General features: G+C 43.7%; 1 pseudogene; it reads right to left on the minus strand.

Moving 5' to 3' along the window:
* Positions 1–8,266: 8,266 nt before the first annotated feature.
* On the minus strand, positions 8,267–14,218 carry LOC129540407 (pepsin B-like; annotated as a pseudogene).
* Positions 14,219–15,280: the final 1,062 nt, after the last annotated feature.

Below are 15,280 nucleotides of genomic sequence, written 5' to 3' on the forward strand. Positions count from 1 at the left end.
GATCCTGAGTGACACTCAGATGCCAATACGTGTTCCCCTTTCTTCTTTCTCTCACATGGACTCGGTCTGGCCCAAGCTCCAAGAAATATCAGAGGAAGCAGCACCAGCCCATGCAACCCTGTCCTGAGTAATCCACCTCCATCTCCAGCGTTGGCTTCTGGTGGTCTGATATCATAAAAATCCTCCCATAGAGACTTTAAAGCAGTCAATATAGCTAGACCAGCCTTTTGGTGTTGGCAGGTGAACAAACCCTTAATTATTTCAGGGTATTCTTGAAGCCACTTACCAGTCACACTCCATGTCCTCTCATTAAATCCCAGATCCCTTCAGGAAGGGCATCATAATGCAGAAACAGGGAAAGAAAATGACATAAGTCTTCACAAACATTTATCTTCACTCACCACCATCATCCCCTTCTCTTTTCCTCTCTTTAGGATGTGGTTTTACATCTACTTGACTACTCAGAGTTCACTCAAACACTCCTTTATACTCTCACACTTCCATGCCTTTGCTCATGGTGTTCACTTCTCTTATAATACAGGGCCTTTCCCATTCTCCTCTGACAAACTTCTACTTATCATTCACTGCCCTTTTCAAATGTTACCTACCTTTAAGTCCTCCACCCAAGCAGAATTTACCATTGCTTTATCATCATTTTTTTATGATATTGTGCATATTCCATCATGGCGCAGTTTTCATACTTCATCATTGCAGTTTTCAGGTGGATGTGTACTTGTTTGTTTCTCCATTAGATAAAAAGCTTCTTTGGACTCTTTCATTCATCTTTTCTCTCCTACAGTACCTTGAAAGGCTCCAGCTCTATGCTAATTAACAAATATCTAATATCCTTGGGGCTCCCCTGGTGGCTCAGATGATAAAGAATCTGCCTGCAACCCAGGTTCAATCCCTGGGTTGGGAAGATCCCCTGGAGAAGGGAATAGCAACCCACTCCGGTATTCTTGCCTGGGAAATTCCATAGACAGAGGAGCCTGGTGGGCTACAGTCTGTGGGGTCTCAAAGAGTCGGACACGACAGAGCAAATGTCTGTCTGTCTGGGGTATCCCAACAATGTCGAATATCCTTCATGAATTCCCCAGACTGGCAATATTTATTTTCTTTGCTCCAGTTGAGATGGTAGGAGACATTGTGTTAAGATCTCTTGTCTTACAGTGTAACCAATCAGGACCCTGCGGGTTCTCCTGTCAAGTTTATGATTAACCTCATCTGAACCTTTATTCCTTTTCTCGTTCAAAACTTGTTCACCTCAAGATTGAGGATTATCAAAGAAAACAGGGAATTGTAACTGATCAGAACCCTTTGGAGCCTTCCTGGGACAGGCCTTCCTCCTTATCCTCTGTTTTAGCTCCTCTCTGAAGTACCTAGATAACAGTATCTGATGCACATTTTCTGAGTTGTTTTGCAGATGTAAAAAACCCCAGTGAAAATGAAAGTCGCTCAGTTGTGTCCATCTCTTTGCGACCCCATGGACCGTATAGTCTATGGAATTCTCCAGGCCAGAATACTGGAGTGGGTAGCCTTTCCATTCTCTAGGGGATTTTCCCAACCCAGGAATCAAACCCAGGTGTCCTGCGCTGCAGGCCATTCTTTACCAACAAAGCCACCAGGGAAGCCCATTAAAAAAAAAAACTCTCCAACAAAAGGAAGATGTTAACTACTTGATGACCATAAGCCTGTAGCCCCAGGCCTCCTGAAGCCTAAGGACTGATAATGTTAACCTTTGTGACACCACCCCGCTACCTCATCATCAGCCAACCGGAGAACTGTGCACAAGCTGATCACATACACTGGGACCCCAACCCCCTCACCTGGCTTTGCCTAAACCCTCAGGGAGCTAGGGGCTTTTTTGGGTTTAAGCCACCCTCTTCTTGCATGTTTATTGCATGTCTCCTGCAATAAATGTTTCTCTGCTCCAGACTCTGAAGTTTCACTTTGTTTGGCCTCACTGTGCATGAGGCACACAAACTTGTATTAACAACAGTTCCTTCTTCCTTGACTATCTAGCATCTTATCCTTAGTACCTACCATGATATTTAGCACATAATACAGACTCAGTAAATACTTCTTGAAATAAATAGAAAGTGAAAGAAAGTGTTAGTCACTCAGTTGTGTCTGACTCTTTGTAGCCCCATGGACTGTAGCCCACCAGGCTTCTCTGTCCATGAAATTCTCCAGTTAAGAATACTGGAGTGGGTTGCCATTCCCTTCTCCAGGAGATCTTCCTGACCCAGGGATCAAACCTGGGTCTCCTGCAATGGCAGGCAGATTCTTTACAGTAACGACTATAGCAAAAGTCAAAAAAATCCAGCAAACAAAGGAGAGGAACATTATTTTAGAGAGTAAAAAGGAGGAAGTTGTGAGGGGTTGTTTTTGAATGAAAGGAGGAAAGCGAGAATTTGGGGTGATGATGGTTTGTCATAGGCCTAGTAGCTGAGGGAGTTGGTTTCCTGTAGGAGATGCAAGTATATCTTTCGTGTTGAACCCTGTAATTCACAATTGTTTCCTGATGATGATGCTTCCTGTTGGGGTCTGTAATAGACTGTCCTTCCTGTTACTGACCTTGATGATGCTATGTGAGAGTTTCCCCTTCTAGCATCTCAATTCCATTTTAAATAAGATTTCCCTGAATTAATTTTCACAGAAATAAGGGTAAGGAAAGGGAAAGAAAAGATTAGAGCAATGAAGATAGTCACTGTGACAAGTAAAATCACTGCTGAGGAAAGGGAAGTCATTTTGATTTGTGTCAGGGTGGCTTTTCACTTTCAGTCCTCTCTCCTCCAGTCACCCAGTCTATACCATGTACTTTAGTCCTGAGTGGGGAGATGGCTCCCCAATCTAGTTGTGAGCTTCAAGTCCATCCAGAGCATCTGTCCATGACTTTCTCAGATATGACTTTCTCAGATATACCAGGACAACATACTGACTGCTGCTTGAGGGCCTGAAACCCAGAGTAGATGACATCATCCTTTGCTGGCAGGGCACCATCTTGATCTTGACCATTCTTGGGGAGGGGGAAAACCCAGAGTAGATGACATCATCCTTTGCTTGCAGGGCACTATCTTGATCTTGACCATTCTTGGGGAGGGGGAATTTTCTCTTCAGTTCAGTTCATTCGCTCAGTCATGTCCAACTCCTTGCGACCCCATGGACTGCAGCACACCAGGCTTCCCTGTCCATCACCAACTCCTGGAGCTTACTCAAACTCATGTCCACTGAGTCAGTGATGCCATCCAACCATCTCATCCTCTGTCATCCCCTTCTCCTCCCGTCTTCAATCTTTCCCAGCATCAGGGTCTTTTCAAATGAGTCAGCTCTTCACATCAGGTGGCCAAAGTACTGGATTTTCAGTTTCAGCATCAGTCCTTCCAATGAATATTCAGGACTGATTTCCTTTAGGATGGACTGGTTGGATCTCCTTGCTGTCCAAGGGACTCTCAAGAGTCTTCTCCAACACCACAGTTCAAAAGTATCAGTTCTTCAGTGCTCAGCTTTCTTTATAGTCCAACTCTCACATCCATACATGACCACTGGAAAAACCATAGCTTTGACTAGACAGACCTTTATTGGCAAAGTAATGTCTCTGCTTTTTAATATTCTGTCTAAGTTGGTCATAACTTTTCTTCCAAGGAGCAAGCGTCTTTTAATTTCATGGCTATAGTCACCATCTGCAGTGATTTTGGAGCCCCAAAAAATAAAGTCTGTCACTGTTTCCAGTTTCCCCGTCTATTTGCCATGAAGTGATTGAGTCAGATGCCATGATCTTAGTTTTCTGAATGCTGAATTTTAAACCAACTTTTTCACTCTCCTCTTTCACTTTCATCAAGAGGCTCTTTAGTTCTTCTTCACTCTCTGCCATAAGTGTGGTGTCATCTGCGTATCTGAGGTTATTGATATTTCTCCCAGCAATCTTGATTCCAGCTTGTGCTTCATCCAGTCCAGCATTTCTCATGAATTCTTTTGGCTGTTCTAATAATCAAATTGACACAATGCAGATTAACAGAAGGAAAAAAATTAATTCATAAACATGGAAGTTTCATAAAGATCGGACCTCAGAAGTGAGCATAGCAGAAAATTTATATATCATTTTTAGATAAAGAAACAATTATTTGTGAAGATTTAACAAAACAAAAGGGCTGGCACTTGGGGTCCTAGAGTAATGAAGAGGCAACATGGTTTGTTTCTACAAACTTCTTGGCCCTGAGTTCCCTGTCTCTGGGGACAAGGGTGACCTTCTACCTCCAGATATGGGGGGGGGGGCACACCTTTCACCTGCAAGATTTATTTCCTGCCTCCTAGGAGACAGGAAGGAAAATCCAAGTGTTCCTCTCACATAAGCCATTTCTTAAGTAATTTTATTTAAAAATAGTCCATTATCCCTTGGAGGTATATTTCAGGGTGGCCTGCTCTGGATCCAAACACCATAGTGGTGAAGACATAGATGAGCTGTGTACACTAAGGATGTGAGGAGTGCATAAGAAAGGTTTAGATTGCTCAGGTAAGGCTGAAAGCTGATCTCCCCTCTCAAGGACCTGGGAGAGGAGTCAGAGCAGGTATAGGATAAAAGTGGACCACTTCCCACTGAAGATTTCTAATTTCTATGGAGTTAATGACTGATCCTCTCTAAACTAATACATTCAAGTGCTGTCTTCTTTACTCTGATAAGGGTCATCATTATCCTTAGCAAGGTCATTCTCATTTCTACTTCAAAGGAATGTGGACACAGTGGTGCAGGAGGTGAGGTTAAAGAAGCTCTCTTTCACATTTCCTTTCTTTTCTCCTTTCTGCCTTCCTTCCCTCATACCTTCCTTTCTCTCTTTCCCTCTTTCATGTAATAATTTTGACTGTGCTATAGGAGATGGAGACTCTGGCTCTTTTAGATTTTCAAAGGATTCCTCATGATGCTTAGCAAGCTGCAACTGCTATAACACAACCAGACCTGTAACAAGGCAAGAACAAACCCATGATTCAGCTCAGGGCTTCCCTGGGAAGCTACAGACCTGTTGCATTGCTGGGTACCTAACGATGAACAGTCAACTCCTAGTAAGTCCTGTGGTGAGTCCTGTACAGGTCTTCCTCTTCAGTTCAGTTCAGTTCAGTTGCTCAGTCATATGCGACTCTTTGCGACCCCATGAAATGCAGCACGCCAGGCCTCCCTGTCCATCACCAACTCCCAGAGTCCACCCAAACCCATGTCCATTGAATCGGTGATGCCATCCAACCATCTCATCCTCTGTTGTCCCTTTCTCCTCCTGCCCTCAATCTTTCCCACCATCAGGGTCTTTTCAGTTGTGTCAGCTCTTCCCATCAGGTGGCCAAAGCATTGGAGTTTCAGCTTCAACATCAGTCCTTCCAATGAACACCCAGGACTGATCTCCTTTAGGATGGACTGGTTAGATCTCCTTGTAGTCCAAGGGACTCTTGAGAGTCTTCTCAAACACCACAGTTCAAAAGCATCAGTTCTCCAGTGCTCAGCTTTCTTTATAGTCCAAATCTCACATTCAAGCCTTCCTCTTCACTGCTGTGCCCTGGAGAGGAGGGGGGCCTGGAGCTGGATCCCCACCACCTCACAAGTAGTGAGTAGAAGGAGCATGGGCTCTGAGCAGACACTGTTGTGCTTGAAGATAGACTATTTTCCTTCCAGCTTCAGGATGCTAAATACCTTGTCACATGACTCCTAACCTCAATTTGCTTCCTCACAAGTGGGGAAAGTAAAAGCAACTTTAAATTTTTGTTGTAAGGATTAGATGGGATAACTGAAGTGACATTACCTAATATATGTGTGTGCATGTGTGCTCAGTTGCTCAGTTATGTCCGACTCTTTGTGATCCCTTGGACAGTAGCCCACCAGACTTCTCTTTCCATAGAATTCTCTAGGGAAGAGTACTGGAATGGGCTGCCATTTCCTTCTCCAGGGGATCTTCCCAACTCAGGGATTGAACCTGCATGTTTTGCATCTCCACATTGCCAGGCAGATTCTTTACCATTGTGCCACTTGGGAAGCCCCACCTAATTAATGTACAGTCAGAATCAAATAAATTCATGTTAATTAAACCATTGGCCCATCTACCTGTTGCAGTTATCAAGGCTCCAATGGACTGGATTCTCACCTTTCAACAATTACCTCAAGCCAGGGTACAATTTATCTGCTCTTGCCTTAACTTGGCGGCATGTTCAGTGAGGGCAACATCTGAACAACTCCATATTCTTGCTGAGGCCCAGGATGCCCCAGAGCCTCTTGTATGAACTGCTCCCATGGGTGGTGTTCAGCATCCTCAGGTGCTCATGGATCACAGACTTCCAAGGCTCTTTAGGAGTGGGGTGGTGCCAGGTTTCAGATCTGAGCACTGAGGACAGTGTTAGTTCTTCATTACAAAGTGTGGCACTGGGAAAGTTATGAGTGGTGAAAAAGGTGATGGATGAAGGAGTAGAATCATTGTAAAAGTCATTCTGTTATGTGGGATATTGCAGAAAGAGACAGTGAGATTTGGATTGGAAACTACAGAAGCAGCATTTGGGGTTAGATGAATTCAGAGAATGTCTGACTTGCTAGGACACATCTGCTAAGCCATTGAAATGCTGAGCTGAGAAGGACCTCATTATTTCCGTGACAGGATAAGAGCTGCACAGGGCATTGTACTGGAATGCAGCTGCAGGGCCTGCATCCAGCTCCACATTTGTCACATTCCCCAGGGCCTTGGGCAGGTATTATCAGATCTCTCACATGCTGTGGCCAAGTTCACAGAACTCATTACACGTCAAATCTTCTCAAGATAAAAATCCCTTTGTCATGTCTTTGACCATGACAGGGAAAGGGAAGGAGGCCTTGTCAAAATGTTCCACCAGCACTGTGGGGAGTTCTTTTTGTGGTTCCTGTAACTTTGGGGTAGTAAGGAGGAGAGTCAGAGTGGAACTAAGATAGAGGGAAGTGAGCACTCCCTGTTTCGGGTTGGTCGTAAATTCTAGGTTTGGGGTCCTTCACTTCTGTTTAGGGTTCTCAATCATGGTCTCTCCTGGATAGGAAAGTGGTCAGGGCCCTAGGGCAGAAACTCTACCAGGAATGAAGCATATGCAGCTATCTGGAGCTTTGTCTCCCACAGGAGTAGGAACCCAAGGAACCCTGACTGAGGGCTGTGGAGCAGACGGGGCTCTGCCAGCAGACCTCTCTTCCTAAAACAAAGATCTGATCATGTCTCTCTCTTCCTCTAAACCCACAGTGGTTCCCATTGATTAGGTAATAAACTCCAATCTTTATCAAGGCTCATCTGATCCAACCCACCTGGCAGCCTCATTCCCTGCATCATTTCCAGGTACTGGGTGTTGCAATCAGTTCAGATTCCATGCTGGTCTACAACGGCACAAACTCTTCTGAGCCTCTGTGCTGTTCTTTGCTTTTTTTTTCCTGCATGAGATGCCTTTAACTTTTCCTACATGATGAATTCCTACTAACAAGTATATTCAAACTATCGGCTAGGGTCCCACATGGCCACTATCTGCATGAATTCAGTTTTAAAAGTACATTACAGCTGCCAATGATAATTAAAGAGGATTCCAATCTTACATCATTTGAAGATCAATAAAAATTAGAATTTGTAAGCATAAGCAACATTTCTCAAAATCTCCATCATAAATCCATCCCCCTTCAGAGATGTTGCTCTGCAACAGTTTCCCCAACAGATTCCAGATCTCTATCTGCTCCTCCACCTTCCACAATTACCACCATTTTCACCTCCATATTTTTTGTCAGCTCTTTCACCTAAATACTTTCCTCTATCTTCCTACCTCTCTAGACAAGTTCTCTCTCTCCTTTCACTCCTCTAATTCTCTATAGCAGAAAATATGATAATTGGTCAAGCAAGATCTCATTTAGCATGGTGGAGACAAAGGGTTGCTAGTGAAATATGAAGGAATAGTCACATATCAGTAAATCGAGTACATGTCCCACAGCGATAGTCAAGGCAGAACAGACCTTAACCTGTGGAGCAGTTTCTTTTGGGTGTTATTTTCTAGAATCCAGAAGCAAATAGAATTCTCTAGCTCTGGCTTTACCAGTACTATCCTATGTTGTTCCAGCAGGTTTGTGCTGCCAAAATGTAATTACAAATTTTCAGAAATATATATGGGGTTATATATAGCACATTATACTCATTGTATCAGGAAACTTTTTTTTAACCTGGGCTCTGTCTGACATTGAGTTGTCCAAAGCCCCCACAGAGCCTCATTTGATGGGCCCTTCCCTGGATAAGGGTTCTCACCAACAGAAGTAGAAGCTGGAGAAGAGTTGGGTCAGCTTGTCCTGCTGCAGCATGTTCTGCATGACTGTTGGGGTGCCCACCACCACCAAGCTGGGCTAGGCCATTTCCATAATCCCATCAGAGTTTGAATAATAGAAAGGGTTGCTGGGCTCATTCTCACTCAGGCCAAACTCATGGTTATCAATGACAATGTTCTGAACCTGGAGTGAGCAGACAGAGAGCTTCACAGTTCAGGTGGGTAAATTCTTCCAGACTTAGGTGCCCAGGGTCTGGGATCTAGAACCCCTCCCAGGAGAGGAAGTTGGCTTTTTTCATGCTGAGCTCAAACATGAGGGCAAGGGTGGAAGGGGAAAGGGCAACTGAATCACTCAAGCATGTGGATCCCAGAAAAAAGTAGGTAGGTGTTGGGGAAGCAGAGGCAATCACTTTCTGGAGTTATAGTTTCCACATCCATTTACAGTGAAAGAATAGCTTTTTTATATTCTCCTATTTCTTTTTCTATTTATAAAACCATAAAACTGGTTTTATGCTCAACAATCCACGTGCAAGAACAACAGAGAACTTTGAGAATTAGACATGAGGAAATAAGAAAATAGTGAAAGGACAAGTCATCAAATATCCAAAGTGAAACTGTGTGGAGGAGAGAGGGGATTTATTCCAGGTAGTTCTAGGTGGAAGAGTTAAGACTAGGAAGCAAAGTCACAAGACACAGCAACCTTCAGTTCAGTTCAGTTCAGTTCAGTCGCTCAGTCGTGTCCGACTCTCCGCGACCCCATGAATCACAGCACGCCAGGCCTCCCTGTCAATCACCAACTCCCGGAGTTCACTCAAACTCATGTCCACAGAATCGGTGATGCCATCCAGCCATCTCATTCTCCGTCGTCCCCTTCTCCTCCCGCCCCCAACCTTTCCCAGCATCAGAGTCTTTTCCAGTGAGTCAACTCGTCTCATGAGGTGGCCAAAGTATTGGAGTTTCAGCTTTAGCATCAGTCCCTCCAATGAACATCCAGGATTGATCTCCTTTAGAATGGACTGATTGGATCTCCTTGCAGTATAAGGGACTCTCAAGAGTCTTCTCCAACACCACAGTTCAAAAGCATCGATTCTTCGGCGATCAGCTTTCTTCACAGTCCAACTCTCACATCCATACATGACCACGGGAAAAACCATTGCCTTGACTAGACGGACCTTGGTCGGCAAAGTAATGTCTCTGCTTTTTAATATACTATCAAGGTTGGTCATAACTTTCCTTCCAAGGAGCAAGCGTCTTTTAATTTCATGGCTGCAATCAGCATCTGCAGTGATTTTGGAGCCCAAAAAAACAAAGTCTGACACTGTTTCCACTGTTTTTCCATCTATTTCCCATGAAGTGATGGGACCAGATGCCATGATCTTTGTTTTCTGAATGTTGAGCTTCAAGCCAACCTTTTCACTCTCCTCTTTCACTTTCATCAAGAGGCTTTTGAGTTCCTCTTCACTTTCTGCCATAAGGGTAGTGTCATCTGCATATCTGAGGTTATTGATATTTCTCCCAGCAATCTTGATTCCAGCTTGTGCTTCTTCCAGCCCAGCGTTCCTCATGATGTACTCTGCATATAAGTTAAATAAGCAAGGTGACAATATACAACCTTGACGTACACCTTTTCCTATTTGGAACCAGTCTGTTGCTCCATGACTGGTTCTAACTGTTGCTTCCTGACCTGCATACAGGTTTCTCAAGAGGCAGGTCAGGTGGTCTGGGATTCCCATCTCTTTCAGAATGTTCCACAGTTTATTGTGATCCACACAGTCAAAGGCTTTGGCATAGTCAATGAAGCAGAAATAGATGTTTTTCTGAAATTCTCTTGCTTTCTTCATGATCCAGCGGATGTTGGCAATTTGATCTCTGGTGCCTCTGCCTTTTCTAAAACCTGCTTGAACATCTGGGAGTTCACGGTTTACATACTGCTGAAGCCTGGCTTGGAGAATTTTGAGCATGACTTTACTAGCGTGTGAGATGAGTGCAATTGTGCGGTAGTTTGAGCATTCTTTGGTATTCCCTTTCTTTGGGATTGGAATGAAGACTGACCTCTTCCAGTCCTGTGGCCACTGCTGAGTTTTCCAAATCTGCTGGCATATTGAGTGCAGCACTTTCACAGCATCATCTTTCAAGACTTGAAATAGCTCAACTGGAATTCCATCACCTCCACTAGCTTTGTTCCTAGTGATGCTTTCTAAGGCCCACTTGACTTCACATTCCAAGATGTCTGGCTCTAGGTCAGTGATCACATTATCGTGACTATCTTGGTCGTGAAGATCTTTTTTGTACAGTTCTTCTGTGTATTCCTGCCACCTCTTCTTAATATCTTCTGCTTCTGTTAGGTCCATACCATTTCTGTCCTTTATCGAGCCCATCTTTGCATGAAAAGTTCCCTTGGAATCTCTAATTTTCTTGAAGAGGTCTCTTGTTTTTCCTATTCTGTTGTTTTCCTCTATTTCTTTGCATTGATCACTGAGGAAGGCTTTCTTATCTCTCCTTGCTATTCTTTGGAACTCTGCATTCAGATGCTTATATCTTTCCTTTTCTCCTTTGCTTTTCGCCTCTCTTCTTTTTACAGCTATTTGTAAGGCCTCCTCAGACAGCCATTTCGCTCTTTTGCATTTCTTTTCCATGGGGATGGTCTTGGTCCCTGTCTCCTGTACAATGTCACGAACCTCCGTCCAGAGTTCATCAGGCACTCTATCAATCAGATCTAGTCCCTTAAATCTATTTCTCACTTCCACTGCATAATCATAAGGGATTTGATTGAGGTCATATCTGAATGGTCTAGTGGTTTTCCCTACTTTCTTCAATTTAAGTCTGAACTTCGCAATAAGGAGTTCATGATCTGAGCCACAGTCAGCTCCTGGTCTTGTTTTCGCTACTTAGCATCACATAAAGAGCTTTCTGTAATTAGGAGTGCTGTGGAAGCCTGTCTTGGGAGGAAGATTGAATTACATAGTCTTTGACATCCTTTCCAACTCTTAGCTTCTGGGGAGGTTGTACTAAATTAGTAATTATGGATTTTTCTGGAAGCTAAAGTCTCTAGAAAGTAGGAGGCAAACCACACTAGGAGGCAAACCAGGAGCCTCCACAGCTATGAAAACATCACTCACAGTCACTGTGTCATATCCCAGGACCACACTCAGGCTTCCACTCCCATAGGACAGCGTATAAGTTTGTCCATTGAGACTGAAGGTGGAGAACTTGCTGGGGTTGAACCTATTGTGAGTGGCTATAGGAAGAAGAAATATTAATGTCGATCATTAATTTCCAAAATACTTGGAGACAACTCACCCTTGACCACCTGGGGTCATCAGACCATGGATGTGATTGGGCCTCAGCCTCAGCAATTTTTTTGCTGTAGACACACTATGTTGGCCCAGCAAAGCCTGTCCCCTTGGATAACATACATTACCAAAATTCTCTCCAGCCACCGTCCCTGAGGGATGGATCTCTTCAAAAACCCCAGGAATCCCAGCCAAGGGAGAGAGTTGAGGGAAAGAACAAAGTAGAAAGGAATGGAAGCCTCAGTCTGTGTCTGCGGTCTCTCCCCAGAACTGTCAGCATTTCTGAAATGTAGACCAAAGGCAAGACATCCAGATGTTCCCAACTTTAGCAGGAAGAGATAATGTTTATGCAGCAAGAACTCTGGACTTAGCAGTATAAGCCTGTGCTCAACTGGGACGCTGGCCCTTCCATTCAGGGGTAGTAGTGATGGTGGTGTACTCACAACAGGCCTCGATCTGGCAGTAGGTGGACAGCACCCACAGGTTAGAGGAGCCCGTGTCAAAAAGGACCAGGAAATTTTGGGGTGGTGTCCCAATGCTGATCTCCCCAAAGTAGAAAGACTGCAAAGAAAGGTTTGTCATCCTCATTAAGCAGCCAAGCGTTGTCCAAAGGATGGGGAAGAAGTTGGCCCACTTGAAGTCACATTTTGCCCAAATGATTTCCTTGGGGAATAAAAGGCTTCTCCCACAAATTCTCCTTTCCACCTGGAGTCAAATGTTCTCAGTATTCCACTTTTTTATCCCTAATTACAAACCTTTGACCAGCTAAGACCTGGTCTGGAAAGACAATATCCTCTTCCAAAAGTGTTTTCTGCTTTGTAATATCAGACTACCCAAAGAAGGAGAAGAATTACTTTTTTCTCTTTTCACAGGGTCTATCCACTGTCCAGCTTTACAGACACATGCCTACATTCACACATGCACACATACTAGTCTCCCCTTCTCCTCTAGTGTTAGATACTTCCAGCACCATTCTCCTCCTTCCTGGTCACATACTTGCAAAGGGAGGTAGAGAGTCTAGAGTGAAAGGTAGCATGGAAAGAAGAGAACTATATTAAGAGATAGTTCTAGTTCTAGGTGAATTGGGGTCAGTTGTGTCATTTACCTGCATCTAGTTCCTCTATTTGTAAAATGTGGGATTTGAAATAGGAGAGCCACTAAAGTACCTTCCAGCTCTGAGACTCTACGTACGTTAAGATGCCTATGCAGATACTGTAGCTTCAAGAACACTCAAACAATTTCTCTAGGTTCCTGCGAATCTCTTCAGAAAAGGGCGATTATATACAGTGTGTGGAACCACTGGTTATTTTGCCTGGCGGACTTGCATGTGTTTTCCTTCTTTCCCCTGCAGCTCATTGTTAGGATGTTCTTTCAGTCTCTCAATTGACTTGAACATTCCCACTATGAATCACTTTACTACATAGACAAGGCTGTAGAGGAATGAGCCAGTAATAAGAGGAAAGGAGGAAGAAAGAAGAGAGGAAAGAAGGAAAGAAAGGGAGCTACTATACTATTAGCAGGCCTGCGTACGAACTCAGTTGCTTTTGACTCGTTGTGACCCCATGGACTGTAGCCCATCAGCTCCTCTGTCCATGGGATTTTCCAGGCAAGAATATTGGAGTGGGTTGTCATTTCCTTTTCCAGGGGATCTTCCTGACCCAGGGATTGAACCTGTGTCTCCTGCAGTTCCCGTACTGGCAGGCAGATTCATTATCACTGAGGCACCTAAGAAGCCCATACTATTAGCACCAACTTTTAACTTTCAGATACTTTCCACAGGAATGTGAAACTTAGGTTCAATAACTAGTACAAAATCAAAGCTAATGAAAGGCATAAATAAGTATTTAACAATGGTTATTAGCTGAGGGTCATGAACACCACATCCCACTTCACTTACACCCAGGTAGTTGGTGGCAGGCTTGTAGGCAAGAGCATTAATACCAAAATGATACTTGGCAGTTGGATCAACATTTGGGCGATTCTTTAGGAATTTCTCCAGTATACCCTACTCCTCCTTTGCCTCTCAGATAGACTTGCCTTTCCTCAGGATGATTCTGCAGAAAGTAGGGTAAACCAAACAAATGAGCTTCACACATCCCATCATGGCAATCCCTTCAAGGACCTAACCTAGGGTTTCCAAACTTCTTCAGTACTCTACCCAAAAGAGCTTCTTTTAGGAAATGCTCCCAGATTTTAGCAATTTCTGACCACCACAGTCACTCAAGTATTTCCAGCAAGGAAATACACTACACCGTATATTTGGTTTTGTACTTATAAATTGTTTCCAGAGAAGAAATGCCTGTTTCTCCTCAGTCCCTCCTGTAAGCTGAGGCAGGGCTCATGCATCCTTTCTCCTTAAGCAACAAAACACCCAACACACAATCTCTCTCTCTCTCTCATACACACACACACATACCATTCATTTAAGTCTTGACCCACAGCAGTGGCCCAACACCAGTTCATGATATCAAGGAACAATCTGACTGCCCTTCCAAGAGACTTGTGGAAGAAGTCCTTTGCTCTTCCCTAGGTTGTCATGCTCATTCACACAAATTCATGATGAAACTAAATCCCAGTACACACCTTACCATGCCCTCTGAGAACTGTAGACGAACCAAGACCAAGACCAGGATCTTCATGGTGCTGATTTCCCACTGTCTGTCGGCACACAGGACACAGCAGCAGACCCAAAGGCTGGGTCTCTCGCATACCCTGATTTACCTTGTACTTTTCATTTCTAGGCACATGGGCTTTCCTATCTTTGTACCAGCTTGTGCCCCTGCACATTCGTGGATCCTGTTTGCTTTTCCCCCTGGCAAGTATCAAGGACTTTAATATCCGCTTTGTAGCCTATTTAAAATGCAATTAATAGCTTAGATGAGGGAATCTAAAGATTGGGATGTGATAACTAATATAAAATGCACGGTGAACAAAGGATCCTGGTACTCTTGTCCACTGGGAAATGGCTGCTGGCAACTGCAGTTGGAACAATGGAACAGTTTGCTCTTTGGTTCCAAGTGACATGCTTTTTTGAGATTTACAGCCAACTCCCTACTTCTTCTGCTCCTTTTCCTTCCTCTTCCCTTGATCAGTCTCATCTATAGCCTTCCATATAAGATTCTAATAGTCCATGACACAATATGCTCTTTATTTTTTTAGTTCATGAATTTACTGAATGCCTACTCTTGTCACTTCTCACTGAACTCTGGGAGTACAAAGATAATTAAAAAACGGTCCTTGTATGTAAACATCTATATTCCTGCTGGAATGACTGACACACATTCAAATCATGAGGCTATGTGGCTTGAATGTTATCACTCCAGGCATTCAAATGGATGTTGAATGAATGAGAATGAAAATAACAATATTCATAAAACAAGCAGAGAGGAAGTGATAGATCCTGGTAGGATTAAAAGGCTTCACAGAAGAGGTAACATTTGAGTAACAATCTTACAGGAAGCTAGATGAAGAAGTAAGGGAAGTGGAAAAGCCACTCGAGGCAGAAGAAAAGCTTGAGCAATAGCAAAGAAGAGTGAAGTTATGCGAGGAGTTCAAAGAACATTAGGATGAATGAATGCAGCCAAGAAGGGCAATTCCTAATATGGTTCCTCACCAGCCAAGACACATCTAAAGGACCTGCACTGGATCTGCACAATTCTCATCATGTTAATTGTAGCTCAGAAAATTATTTTGTACTCAAG

This window comes from Moschus berezovskii, chromosome 4 (genome assembly GCF_049115385.1).
Source record: "Moschus berezovskii isolate FMDL1 chromosome 4, NW_MosBer_1.0, whole genome shotgun sequence".
Taxonomy (NCBI): Eukaryota; Metazoa; Chordata; class Mammalia; order Artiodactyla; family Moschidae; genus Moschus; species Moschus berezovskii.